Source organism: Trachypithecus francoisi, unplaced genomic scaffold (genome assembly GCF_009764315.1).
Source record: "Trachypithecus francoisi isolate TF-2019V2 unplaced genomic scaffold, Tfra_2.0 Lachesis_group21, whole genome shotgun sequence".
Lineage (NCBI taxonomy): Eukaryota > Metazoa > Chordata > Mammalia > Primates > Cercopithecidae > Trachypithecus > Trachypithecus francoisi.
The window spans coordinates 13,052,582-13,067,032 of NW_022681467.1; the positions used below are offsets into that span (position 1 = coordinate 13,052,582).

The following is a 14,451-nucleotide window of genomic DNA, read 5'->3' on the forward strand; positions in this document are numbered from 1 at the left end:
ACGGAGTCTTGCTCTGTCGCCCAGGCTGGAGTGCAGTGGCCGGCTCTCAGCTCACTGCAAGCTCCGCCTCCCGGGTTCACGCCATTCTCCTGTCTCAGCCTCCCGAGTAGCTGGGACTACAGGCGCCCGCCTCGTCGCCCGGCTAGTTTTTTGTATTTTTTTTAGTAGAGGCGGGGTTTCACCGTATTAGCCAGGATGGTCTCGATCTCCTGACCTCGTGATCCGCCCGTCTCGGCCTCCCAAAGTGCTGGGATTACAGGCTTGAGCCACCGCACCCGGCCAAACTGGAGGTGCCAGGGATTGAACCAGGGACCTTGTACACGCGAAGCATGCGCTCTACCACTGAGCTACACCCCCTGACTCAGCCCACTATTTTATAGTTTGGAGTGTACAGGTCTTTTATCTCCTTCGTTAAATTTATATCTAAATATTTTATTCTTTTTGATGCTATTATAAATGGGATTTTTTTCTTAATATCTTTTTGGATGTTTTATTGTTAACATATAGAAATGCCACTGATTTTTGTATGTTGATTTTGTGTCCTGCAACTGTACTGAATTTGTTTATTTTAAGAGTTTTTCGATGAAGTATTTACAGTTTTCTATATATAAGATTTTGACATCTGCCAATGGTAACAGTTTTACTTCTCCCTTTCTGATTTGGATGCCTTTTTGTTTAGACAAACAAAAATGGAAACAGAATGTACCAAAATTCTCTTTTTTTTTTTTGCCTAATTTCTCTGGTTAAGACTTGCGGTACTGTGTTGAAAAGAAGCAATGAGAGTGGGCATCCTTATCTTGTTCCTGATGTTAGAGGAAAAGCTTTCAACTTTTGACCATTGAAGTTGAGGCCTTTATTGTGTTGAGGTGCATTCTGTACCTAATTTGTTGAGAGTTTCTTTTTTAATCATGAAAGTATGTTGAATTTTCTCAAGTGCTTTACTGTCTCTATTGAGATGATCATATGGTTTTTGTCCTTCATTCTATTAATGTGGTGTGTCCCATCTATAAATTTGCATATGGGAGCCATCCTTACATTCCAGAGACAAATCTCACTTGGTCATGGTGAATGAACATTTTAATGTGCCATTGAATTCAGTTTGCTAGTATTTTATTGAGAATTTTTGCATCTGTGTCATCAGGGATATTGGACAGTAATTTTCTTTTTTTTCTTTTTTTTTTATTATACTTTAAGTTCTAGGGTACATGTGCATGACGTTTATATCATGTATAACTCCCCAAAGCAATCCCTCCCTCCTCCCCCCCTCCCCCTGATAGGCCCCAGTGTGTGATGTTCCCCTTCCCGAGTCCAAGTGATCTCATTGTTCAGTTCCCACCTATGAGTGAGAACATGCGGTGTTTGGTTTTCTCTTCTTGTGATAGTTTGCTAAGAATGATGGTTCCAGCTGCATCCATGTCCCTACAAAGGACGCAAACTCATCCTTTTTATGGCTACATAGTATTCCATGGTGTATATGTGCCACATTTTCTTAATCCAGTCTGTCACAGATGGACATTTGGGTTGATTCCAAGTGTTTGCTATTGTGAATAGTGCCGCAATAAACATACGTCTGCATGTGTCTTTGTAGTAGAGTAATTTATAATCCTTTGGGTATATACCCAGTAGTGGGATGGCTGGGTCATATGGTACATCTAGTTCTAGATCCTTGAGGAATCGCCATACTGTTTTCCATAATGGTTGAACTAGTTAACAATCCCACCAACAGTGTAAAAGTGTTCCTATTTCTCCACATCCTCTCCAACACCTGTTGTTTCCTGACTTCTTGATGATTGCCATTCTAACTGGTGTGAGATGGTATCTCATTGTGGTTTTGATTTGCATTTCTCTGATGGCGAGTGATGATGAGCATTTTTTCATGTGTCTGTTGGCTGTATGGATGTCTTCTTTTGAGAAGTGTCTGTTCATATCCTTTCCCCACTTTTGATGGGGTTGTTTGTTTTTTTCTTGTATATTTGTTTGAGTTCTTTGTAGATTCTGGATATTAGCCCTTTGTCAGATGAGTAGGTTGCAAAAATTTTCTCCCATTCTGTAGGTTGTCTGTTCACTCTGATGGTAGTTTCTTTAGCTGTGCAAAAGCTCTTTAGTTTAATTAGATCCCATTTGTCATTTTGGCTTTTGCTGCCGTTGCTTTTGGTGTTTTAGACATGAAGTCCTTGCCCATGCCTATGTCCTGAATGGTACTACCTAGATTTTCTTCTAGGGTTTTTATGGTATTAGGTCTAACATTTAAGTCTGTAATCCATCTTGAATTAATTTTCGTATAAGGGGTAAGGAAAGGATCCAGTTTCAGCTTTCTACTTATGGCTAGCCAATTTTCCAGCACCATTGATTAAATAGGGAATCCTTTCCCCATTTCTTGTTTCTCTCAGGTTTGTCAAAGATCAGATGGCTGTAGATGTGTGGTATTATTTCTGAGGACTCTGTTCTGTTCCATTGGTCTATATCTCTGTTGTGGTACCAGTACCATGCTGTTTTGGTTACTGTAGCCTTGTAGTATAGTTTGAAGTCAGGTAGCGTGACGCCTCCAGCTTTGTCCTTTTGACTTAGGATTGTCTTGGCAATGCGGGCTCTTTTTTGGTTCCATATGAACTTTAAAGCCGTTTTTTCCAATTCTGTGAAGAAAGTCATTGGTAGCTTGATGGGGATGGCATTGAATCTATAAATAACCTTGGGCAGTATGGCCATTTTCACAATATTGATTCTTCCTATCCATGAGCATGGTATGTTCTTCCATTTGTTTGTGTCCTCTTTGATTTCACTGAGCAGTGGTTTGTAGTTCTCCTTGAAGAGGTCCTTTACATCCCTTGTAAGCTGGATCCTAGGTATTTGATTCTCTTTGAAGCAATTGTGAATGGAAGTTCATTCCTGATTTGGCTCTCTGTTTGTCTGTTACTGGTGTATAAGAATGCTTGTGATTTTTGCACATTAATTTTGTATCCTGAGACTTTGCTGAAGTTGCTTATCAGCTTAAGGAGATTTTGGGCTGAGACAATGGGGTTTGGACAGTAATTTTCTTTTCTTACAATGCCTTTGCCTAGCTTTGGTGTGAAGGCAATGCTGCTCTTGTAAAATGAGTTTGGAAATATTCCCTCTTACTTGATTTTTTGAAAGAGCTGAGAAGGATTGTTATTAGTTCTTTAAACATTTGATAGAACTCAGTAACAAAGCTGCCAGGTTCTGGGCTTTTCTTGGATGAGAGATTCTGGATTACTGATTCAATTTCCTTGCTTCTTATTGGTCTGTTGAGATTTTCTTTTTCTTCATGATTCAATGTTGGTAGATTGTATGTTTCTAGGAATTTACGCATTTCTACTAGGTTATATAATTTGTTGGCATATAATTGTTCATGGTAGTGTCTTGTAATCTTTTGGATTTCTGTGGTAATGTGTCTTTTTTCATTTATGATTTTATTTTAGTCTTTTTTCTTTTATTCTTAGTCTAGCTAAACATTTGTCAATTTTGTTTCTCTTTTCTAAAAACAGCTCTTAGTTTTGTTGATCTTTTTTATTGGTTATCTAGTCTTGATTTTATTTATTTCTGCTCTGATCTTTGTTATTTCCTTCCTTCTACTAACTTTGGCTTTAGTTTGTTTTTCTTTTTCTGGTGTATTGAAGTATAAAATTAGGTTGTTTGTTCGAGGTCTTTCTTTCTTCATGTAGATGTTTATTGCTGTTAATTTCCCTTTTAGAACTGCTTTTTCTGCACCCATACATTTTGTTATGTTGTGTTTCCATTTTTGTTTGTCTCAGATATTTTAAAACTTCCCTTTTAATTTCTTCCTTGACCCATTGTTTCTTTCAGAGTGTGTTAATTTCCATATATTTGCAAATTTTCTAGTTTTCCTCCTGTTATTTCTAGTTTCATTCTATTGTGGTTGGAAAAGATTTGGTATGATTTCAGTGTTCTTAAATTTGTTAAGAGTGTTTTTGTGGCCTAGCACATCCTGGAAAGTATCCTGTATGCACTTGAGATGTATGTATATTTGGCTGCTGTTGGATGGAATATTCTGTATGTGTTAGGTCCATTAGATCTAACATATAGTTCAAATTTAATATTTCCTTATTAGTTTTCTGTTTGCGTAATCTATCCATCGTTGAAAGTGAGATATTGAAGTTCTCTATTATTTTATTGTTATCTGTCCTCTTCAGATCTGTTAATATTTGTTTAGGTATTCTGACAATGGGTACATATGTATTTACAATTGTTATATCCTTTTGGTGAATTAATCACTTTATCATTCTGTAATGACCTGCTTCATCTCTTGTTACACTTTTTGACTTGAAGTCTATTTTGTTTTACTGTAAATATAGCTACCTTGCTGTCTTTTGGTTTTCATTTAGATCTTTTTTCATACCTTCATTTTTAATCTATGTGCGTCCTTAAAGCTTTAGTGAGTGTATATAGTGCATATAGATGGGTCTGTATGCCACTGTTTGCCTTTTTATTGTAGATTTTAACATATTTATATTCAATGTAATTATTGATAGTAGGGATGTACTATTGCCGTTTTGTTATTTTCTGGGTGTTTTGTAGATCCTTTGTTCTTCTTTTCTTTCTTTGTGTTTTTATGATTTTCTGTAATGTGCTCTTTTGCTTTGTAGTTACTATGAAACATACATAAAAATCTTATAGTTATGAAAATCTATTTTAAGCTAACAACTAACTTTGATTAGATATAAAAACTCTATAGTTTTATCCCCCCATCCATTTTATGTTTTTGATACCACAATTTATGTCTTTTTATATTGTGTATCTGTTAACAAATTATTGTAGCTGTAGTTATTTTTAAATATTTTTGTCTTTTAACCATTATACTAGAGTTATGTCTTTTATATACCATCAGTTCAGTATTAAAGTATTCTAAACTTGACTATGTCCTTTCCTTCACCAATGAGTTTTATACCTTGATATGTTTTCATGTTACTAAATAGCATCCTTTCATTTCAGCTAGTAGAACTCCCTTTAGCATTTCTTGTAAAACAAGTTTAATGGTGGTGAACTCCTTCAAGTTTGTTTTTCTGGGAAAGCCTTTATTTCTCCTTTTCTGAAGGACAGCTTTGCCAGGTAAAATATTTTTGGTTGGCAGGATTTTGTTTGTTTGTTTTTGTTTTTAATTCTGTCACTTCAAATACATTATCCTACTCTCTCCTGGCCTGCAAGGTTTCTACTGAGAAATCCGTTGATACCTTTGGGAATTTTCTTGTATGTGATGAGCCTCTCTTCACATACAAGAGAGTGTATGTGGTTTGATGGTTTTTTTTTGATGGTTTGATTTTAATGTATCTTGATGAAGTATGTTTTCGGTGGAAGCTGTTTAGAGAGACATTTGAGCTTCATGTATTTGGATGCCTATATCTCTCCCCAGATTTGAGTAGTTTTTAACTCTTTCTCTTCTCCTGTTCAGACTTCCATAATGCTAGATGGTACTCCATAAATCCTGTAGGCTTTATTTCTTTTCATTCTTTTTTCTCCTCTGATGGAATATTTTTAAATGACCTGTCTTTGAGTTCACAGATTCTTTCAAGTCTTTATCAGATTGATTCTTTATCAAGTCTGCTGTTAATGTTCTCTATTAATTTTTTTCACTTCATCGATTGTGTTTTTCAGAATCTGTGATTATTTTGCATGATTTTTATCTTTTTATTATATTTCTTATTTTGTTCTTGTATGTTTTTCTGATTTTTATTTTTTTTTTATAGCTTGCTGAGCTTCCTTAAAACAATTATTTTGAATTCTTTTTCAGACAATTTGTCGATCTCCATTTTTTTGATCAATTAATGGAATATTATTATGTTTCTTTGATAGTGTCATGTTTCCTCAACTTTTTGTTCTTTGACATGTTGCATTACTGGCTTTGCAGTTGAAGAAGCAATTACATCCTCCAGTCTTTACTAACTAGTTTCAAGAGAGAAACACCTTCACCAGTCAGCTCAGCTAGGGGTTCTGAGACTCTCTTAAACCGTTTTTTACGCCTATTCCACATCTCTTACTCCCTTTTGTTTTGGGGAGGTATTCTTAATATTTTATGCCTTTTCTCAATCCTGCAGAGTTGAGCTGGCTCTCTGCACAAGACATTTCTATTTGCCATCCATGGGGTCATGCTTGGGGAGTTGGCCTTGGGGAAGGTGTTGTGAGTAGAGAATTTGGGGTGTCCATGGGGCTGTTTAGGGGTGTTACACAGGCAAGGCATCCCACATGGCTTGTGTGCAGGCTTTCTGAAGGAGTCATGGAGTGGTTAGTAGCATCATGGCCTCCCTACCCTTCCTTCTCCTAACCTCCTCAACTACTTGATTATGCCAATCACTTCAGTATTCTGGGTGGGGCAAGAAAGAAGTGGGCTTCCGGGACAGCATCCTGCACAACTGGGGTACCCAAGAGCTTACTCACTGCACTCTCACTTTCCATTGTGAGAGAAATTGTGGGTGAGGGTATCTCTGTAGGCACTGAGCTGTGCCACGTTGGGATGGGGGCAATGAGGGTCATCACTCTTACTCATCCTCTTCTTACTCTCTTCAGTGCATTTATTCTGGATCTTGTGAGTTCCAACTGTGTGCTAAAACTTCTCTGTTGGACTCTGGATTCACATAGATATATTTTCCTTTGTAGGTAGTTATCAAATTGATGCTCCTGTAGGGTATTGATGATAGAAAGCTTCTATTCCACCATCTTGCTTATGTCAATCTGATTAATAATACTGTTGCAGCCTCTTCTACCTTGTCACAAATTCTTCTCCATGGGTAACCACCATTCTGAAATTTGTGTATCATTTCCTTGCTTTAAACAGAATGTTTAATTGTGTATGTATGCATCCCCAAATAATATATTGTTAATTTTATTGACCTATAGGACTATGGTATCATATGTTATATAGTCCTGTGTGTTTTACTTCTTTTACTAAATATACTTTTATAATTGTCCATGTAGTTGCCATGTCACTCTAGTGCATTTATTGTAGCTATTGTTTAATACCCCATTGTGTGACTATAGGCCAGAGTTTTATACATTCTCCTGCATTTGTTAACTGTAATTTTTATAAAAAGATGACCTTTTGCTTATCATCCATTTGACTACCCAGAGGAATAGTTCATAAAGTAAAAGCAGAAAAGATGTTCACATCTTCTTTTAATATAGTTTTTCAAAACAATGAGATGATGCACAGATAATCTCCTAAGACATCCAATTATGTATTTTGTGTATTTTATGTATTTTTAAAAAAATTTCCTATTTATTTATTTGCTCATTTGTAAAATTGCTAATTTATGATTTTTATATATTTGACATATTACAATCTGCTACATCCAATATATTTTTTCCCGTTATTTAGCTGCTTTGTTGCTAAGTGTACACACATTTAGATTGTTATGTCTTCTACTAATTGATACTCCCATAATTGACACTTTCATCATAAAATATTCTCTTTATCTCTGGATAATTCTCTGTTTTTATGTAACTTTGTTTAATATTAATATAGTCAGAGCAACTTTCTTATCCTTAGTACTTGTCTGCTATTTTTTAATCTGTTTTACTTTTAGCCCATTTTGTTTGTATAGTAAAGTATATTTCTTATAAACAAACAACAATTGGGTCTCCCATTTATTAATAAAAAGATTATTCTAGATTGATAACCTGTGCCTTTTACATGGAGTGCTTAGTCCATTTACATTTAATGTTAAGTATTGATGTAATGAGATTTGCTTTTTGTTTTCTATTCTTTCTTTTTTGTTCTTTTCTTCTCCATGAATATTTTGCTGCTATTCTACGTATTATAGTTGCTGTAGGAAATTATAATATGCACCATTAATTTACCATGGTCCACTTAGGATAGTATTACTTTATGACAATGCAAGGAACTTTAAAAAGTATAAGTTCATTATTTCTTTCCCATCCTTTGAGCTCTGGGCATATTATGTAATAAGCTCTAAAATGTATTATTGCGTTAGATAGTCAGTTGTCTTTTGGCTCAAGCTGTAATCCTAGCACTTTGGGAGGCCGAGACGGGCGGATCACGAGGTCAGGAGATCGAGACCATCCTGACTAACACGGTGAAACCCCGTCTCTACTAAAACTACAAAAAACTAGCCGGGCGAGGTGGCGGCGCCTGTAGTCCCAGCTACTCGGGAGGCTGAGGCAGGAGAATGGCGTGAACCCGGGAGGCGGAGCTTGCAGTGAGCTGAGATCCGGCCACAGCACTCCAGCCTGGGTGACAGCGCGAGACTCCGTCTCAAAAAAAAAAAAAAAAAAAAAAAAAAAAATTTACACATGTATTCACACACACTAAATATATATACTTTTAAACTTACTGAATGAGTACCACTTTCTGGTGCTTTCTTTTAAAGAAAGAGCTCAGGGTTCTTTCTGGTGTTGTTTTCCTTTAACCTGAACAAATGCCCTTCAGTATTTTTATATTTCATGTTTCCTGATGATTAGTCTTCTCAGCTTTGTCTATCAGAAATGTCTTTCCTTCCCCTTCACTTTTGAAGGATGTTTTCTCTGCATAGAGATTTCTGTGTTGGCTTTTTTCCTTCCATAATTAAAAAAATGTCATCTCACTATCTTTTTGCATCCATTGTTTCTGGTGAGAAGAACCTGTACTGATCTCTTTGTATGTAATGTATCCCTTTTTCCCCATCTGTTTGTAAAAGGAGTTTTACTGTGGTGTCCTTAAATGTGATAGTGTTTGCATTATCCATTTTGGAGTTTTCTGAGGTTATTGGGTTGTTAGGGTGGAAAATTCTTAGCTATTGTATTTTCAGATATTTATTCTGGTGTGTTCTCTCTTTTACTTCTGGGACTGCTGTTACATGCATTCGATATTTTCTATAGATATTGGGTACTGCATTCCTATTTGTTCATTCTTTCCTCTTTGTATTTCAGTTTGGATAATTTCTCATGACTGTATCAAGTTCAACCATCCTTTTGTTTGCTGTCTTTTGCTTGCTCTAAAGCCCACTGAATGCATTTTCACTTTTGATACTTTTTCATTTTATGTATTTCTTTTTGATTTATTTTAATAGGTTTTCTATGTTGGAGTTTCCCATCTTTTGTGAATATTTTTCACTTACATAAATTATTTTTCATTTATAAACCTTATCTGATAATTCTAACATCTGGACTACTTCTACTTCTGTTGCCTATTCCTTCTCTTGTTTCCCACATTATTTCTTACTTTTTCATATGTCTTATAATTATTGATTGTAGACTAAACATTATATTTGAAAACAGAAGAGACTGCAGAAGATAATTTGCCTCTAAAAAAGGGTACACTCTTTCTTACTCCATGCATCTAGTATGACAGATTGAGTCAATCTCATCCATAGTTGAGTTCGAACTGGGTGTTCTTGCAGCAGTAGATTCAGTTCACTTTGGCTTCAGATATATATACATATATATGTGTGTGTGTGTGTATATATACACATAAATATACATGTATATATGTATGCATATGTATATGTTTATGCATATATATACATTTATATAGAAATATATATAAATGCTTTATACATATAAACATATGTAAATGTTTTATAGATATAAAACATTTCAGCCCTTTATACATATAAGACCTTTACATAGATGTTTTTGTTTTTATGGGTCCAGGGTGTGTGTGTGCAGGTTTGTTACGTGAATGTGTCACATAATAGTGAGGTTTGGGCTTCTAGTGTATCCAACATTCAAATTGTGAACACTGTGCCCAATAGGTAATTTTTCAACCCTCATCCTCCTTTCACCCTCCACTCATTTGAAGTCCTCAGTGTCTTTTATTTCCCTCTGTATGTTCATATGTACTCATTGTATGGCTCCCATTTATGAGAGAGAACATACAGTATTTCATTTTCTGTTTTTGAGTTATTTCACTTAGGATAATGGCCTTCAGCTCCATCCATGTTGCTGTAAAAGATGTGATTTTTATTCATTTTTATGGCTGCGTAGTATTCCATGGTTTATATATACCACCTTTTTTTGGCTTAAATAACAAGCTTTGTTACTTCATAGGAGAGATTCTAAAGAAAGGTTCTCTAGTGGTTGGTGGTTGGTTTATTCGCATCAAAGACTTCGTTCCTTTCCATCTTTCTGCTCCACCATCCTCAACTCTTGGCTTTGGTACTCAGGCTTGCCCCTTTATGGTCATAAGGTGGCTGCAAATGCTCCAAGTATCACAGTCTATTCAACAAAATTCAAAAACTGGGTAAAGTAACAGCTTTACCTGTGTCACCTTTTTTTTTTTTTTTTTTTAAAGTAATTTCAGTTTTTATCTTAGATTCAGGGGGTACATGTTCAGGTTTGTTACACTGGTATATTGTGTGACACTGAGTTTAGGTGTACAAATGATCCCATCACCCAGGTAGTGAGCATAGTATCCAGTAGGTAGTTTTTCAGCCCTTGCACCCCTCCGTCAGTCTCCTCTGTAGTAGTCCCTGGTGTCTATTGTTTTCATATTTATGACCATATGTACCCAGTATTTAGCTCCCATTTGTAGGTGTGAATATGCGGTATTTGGTTGTCTGTTTTTGTGTTAGTTTGCGTAGGATGATGACTTCCACCTACTTTTATGTTGCTGCAAAGAGCATATTTTCATTCTTTTTTGTATCTATGTATTTTCCAGGGCGTATATATACCACATTTTCTTTAATCCACCATTAATAGGCACCTCGGTTGATTCCATGTCTTTGCTATTGTGAATAGTCCTGTGATGAACATATGAGTGCATGTGCCTTTTTTGTAGTACAGTTTATTTTCCTTTGGGTATATACTTGGTAATGAGATTGCTGGGTCAAATGGTAGTTTTGTTTTTGTTCTTCGAGAAGAAATCTCCAAACTGCTTTCCACAGTGGTTGAACTAATTTATATTCCCACCAATGGTGTACAAGTGTTCTCTTTTCTCCACAGCTTTGCCAACACCTATATATATATATATATATTTTGCCTTTTAAACAATAGCCATTCTAACTGGTGTGAGATGGTATCTCATTGTGATTTTGATTTGCATTTCTCTGATCAATAGTGATGTTGAACATTTTTTTTTTTGGTATGTTTGTTGGCCATTTGTATGTCTTCTTTTGAAAAGTGTTTGTTCAGACTGGGCATGGTGGCCCACGCCTGTAATCCTAGCACTCTGAGAGGCCGAGACGGGTGGATCACTTGAGGTCAGGAGTTCAAGACCAGCCTGGCCAACATGGTGAAACCCTATCTCTATTAAAAATACAATAATTAGCTGGGCATGGTGGTGGGTGCCTGTAGTACCAGCTACTCAGGAGGCTGAGGCACTAGAATGAATTGAACCTGGGAACCTGGGAGGCAGAGGCTGCAGTGAACTAATACTGCATCACTGCACTCCAGCCTGGGTGACAAAATGAGTCTGCATCACACACACACACACACACACACACACACACACAAAGAAAAAGAAAAGAAAAAGTGTTTGTTCATGTCCTTTGCCCACTTTTTAATGGGATTATTTGTTTTTAGTATATTAAGTTCTTTATACATTCATTAGACATTTGTCAGATTATACATTAGACATTTGTCAGAAACATAGTTTGCAAATATTTTCTCCCATTGTGTGGGTTGCCTCTCTACTCTGTTGATGGGTTCTTTTGCTGTGCAAAAGCTCTGTAGTTTAATTGGATCCCACTTGTCAATTTTTGTTTTTATTACAGTTGCTTTTGAGGTCTTAGTCATATATTCTTTGCCAAGGCTGATGTCTAGGATGGTATTTCTTAGGTTTTCTTCTAGAATTTTTATAGTTTTAGATCCACCTTGAGTTAATTTTTGTGTATGGTGAAAGGTAGGGGTCCAATTTCATTCTTCTACATATGGCTAACCAGTTATCCCAGCACCATTTATTAAATACAGAGTCCTTTCTTCATTGCTAATTTTTGTCAGCTTTGTTGAAGATCAGATGGTTGTAGGTGTATGGCTTTATTTCTGTGTTTTCTATTCTGTTCCACTGTTCTATGTGTCTGTTGTTGTACCAGTACCATGCTGTTTTGGTTATTGTAGCCTTGTAGTATAATTTGAAGTCAGATAATGTGATGTCTCCAGCTTTCTTCTTTTTACTTAGGATTGCCCTGGTTCTTTGGGCTCTTTTTTGTTTCCATATGCTGGCTTAAGATATTTTGATGGTAGTGTCAAGTCTTACTATTCAGCAAAGGCTGGGATCCGAGCACCAGCAAAACTCCAGGTATCTCTTTATCTCTTTATCTATTTATAAACTGGCTGTCAGCTTTAGGAATCATGGGGGAACTTCTCTCTTTCTCTTGCCTTCTGTCTTTTACAGTCTAACTTTCAGCTTATTGGGTCTCTGGGGATATTTTTACTTTCACCCACCTATGAGATCTTCCTTTGTCTTACCACTCTGGTCTCACACTTTGGAGGACAATTACAGTGCACTTAGGAAAGATCCAGTGTTCTTCTGAGGGATTTCTCTCAGCTCTTTTTTACTTTTCCCATTGTTTGGTAGCTGCTGCCTTGCAGTAAGTGATGGATGGCTCTGTGCATCCAGTTTGGCTCTTCTCCTTCAGCTCTCCTGTTGTGTTTCCAGACTTCAGAATGCTGCTGCTTTTCACTTGCCAAAGGACTTGTGCACCTCAGGTTGTGGATATCTTTCAACTCTCCTGCTCTACCCCACATTTTTTGAGCTATTAGTGAAGACCTGTAGGAAAGAATTGATGATTGGATTCAGCCTTGTTTAGTGAATGGGATTTCTTTCGATTCTAATTCATCATGTTAGCTCACATGTAGTCCTTTAAAGTTTACTAAAGTTCAACTAGTTTCTTATCCTCATATGCAGCATTTATTCTTTTTCCAATGCTTCCTTAGGAATACAAGAGACCATGGCTCAGTTTTCTCATAGGAAAGGCTTATCTCTTTTGGGAATTATGTTCATTGAGATATTTGTGTGGTTTCATCAAAAAAACCCATGGCTTTGTAGCTTATCTGGCTTGCTATTGTTATTACAGTGGGAGTGATGGACTCTTGGAAGTTTATTCATCCTAACTAGAAGTGGAAATTTCAGGGATCTGTTTTGGAGGCTTGTGAGACACATTTGGAACCATTATTTTAGCTGGTAAAATTGTCCATCTTTTGGCAATGGAGCCCCTTTATGTTGGTTTCTGTGATCTCTGACTTTACTATCTTTGGTAATTTCCTTGTTTTTAGGTAGAACAAGATGCCTCAGACTCCTCTTGAATACGTCTTTCACGAGACCTAGAGACCCAGAACCAGTCATTTCTCCAATGATCCTACTCCTCCTTTTTTTTTTTTAAATAGGAATGTGATTTTCACATAATAATCTAGTTTCCAAATTTTTACTGCAATTTTCTTTCTTTTTTTTTTTTTATTATACTTTAAGTTCTAGGGTACATGTGCACAACGTGCAGATTTGTTACATATGTATACATGTGCCATGTTGGTGTGCTGCACCCATTAACTCGTCATTTAAATTAGGTATATCTCCTAATGCTATCCTTCTCTACACCGCCCCCCCCACCACAATAGGACCTGGTGTGTGATGTTCCCCTTCTTGTATCGAAGTGATCTCATTGTTCAATTCCCACCTATGAGTGAGAACATGCAGTATTTGGTTTTCTGTTCTTGCGATAGTTTGCTGAGAATGATGGTTTCCGGCTGCATCCATGTCCCTACAAAGGACACAAACTCATCCTTTTTTATGGCTGCATAGTATTCCATGGTGTATATGTGCCACATTTTCTTAATCCAGTCTGTCACTGATGGACATTTGGGTTGATTCCAAGTCTTTGCTATTGTGAATAGTGCCACAGTAAACATACGTGTGCATGTGTCTTTACAGCAGCATGACTTATAATCCTTTGGGTATATCCCCAGTAGTGGGATGGCTGGGTCAAATGGTATTTCTAATTTAGATCCTTGAGGAGTTGCCACACTGTTTTCCACAATGGTTGAACTAGTTTACAGTCCCACCAACAGTGTAAAAGTGTTCCTGTTTCTCCACATCCTCTCCAGCACCTATTGTTTCCTGATTTTTTAATGATTGCCATTCTAACTGGTGTGAGATGGTATCTCATTGTGGTTTTGATTTGCATTTCCCTGATGGCGAGTGATGATGAGCATTTTTTCATGTGTCTATTGGCTGTATAAATGTCTTCTTTTGAGAAGTGTCTGTTCATATCCTTTGCCCACTTTTTGATGGAGTTGCTTTTTTCTTGTAAATTTGATTGAGTTCTTTGTAGGTTCCGGATATTAGCTCTTTCTCAGATGAGTAGATTGCAAAAATTTTCTCCCATTCTGTAGGTGGCCTGTTGACTCTGATGGTAGTTTATTTTGCTGTGCAGAAGCTCTTTAGTTTAATTAGATCCCATTTGTCAATTTTGGCTTTTGTTGCCTTTGCTTTTGGTGTTTTAGACATGAAGTCCTTGCCCATGCCTGTGTCCTGAATGGTATCACCTAGGT

The 14,451-nt window shown here is 36.6% G+C and overlaps 1 protein-coding gene and 1 non-coding gene across 4 annotated transcripts in view; one reads left to right on the forward strand and one right to left on the reverse strand.

Moving 5' to 3' along the window:
- TASP1 (taspase 1) overlaps nucleotides 1-14,451 on the forward strand; it is a 275,867-nt gene that overhangs the window by 143,203 nt on the left and 118,213 nt on the right. The window lies entirely within an intron of this gene.
- Nucleotides 286-357, reverse strand: TRNAA-CGC. Its single transcript has one exon. It is a non-coding gene; the product is annotated as a tRNA-Ala (tRNA).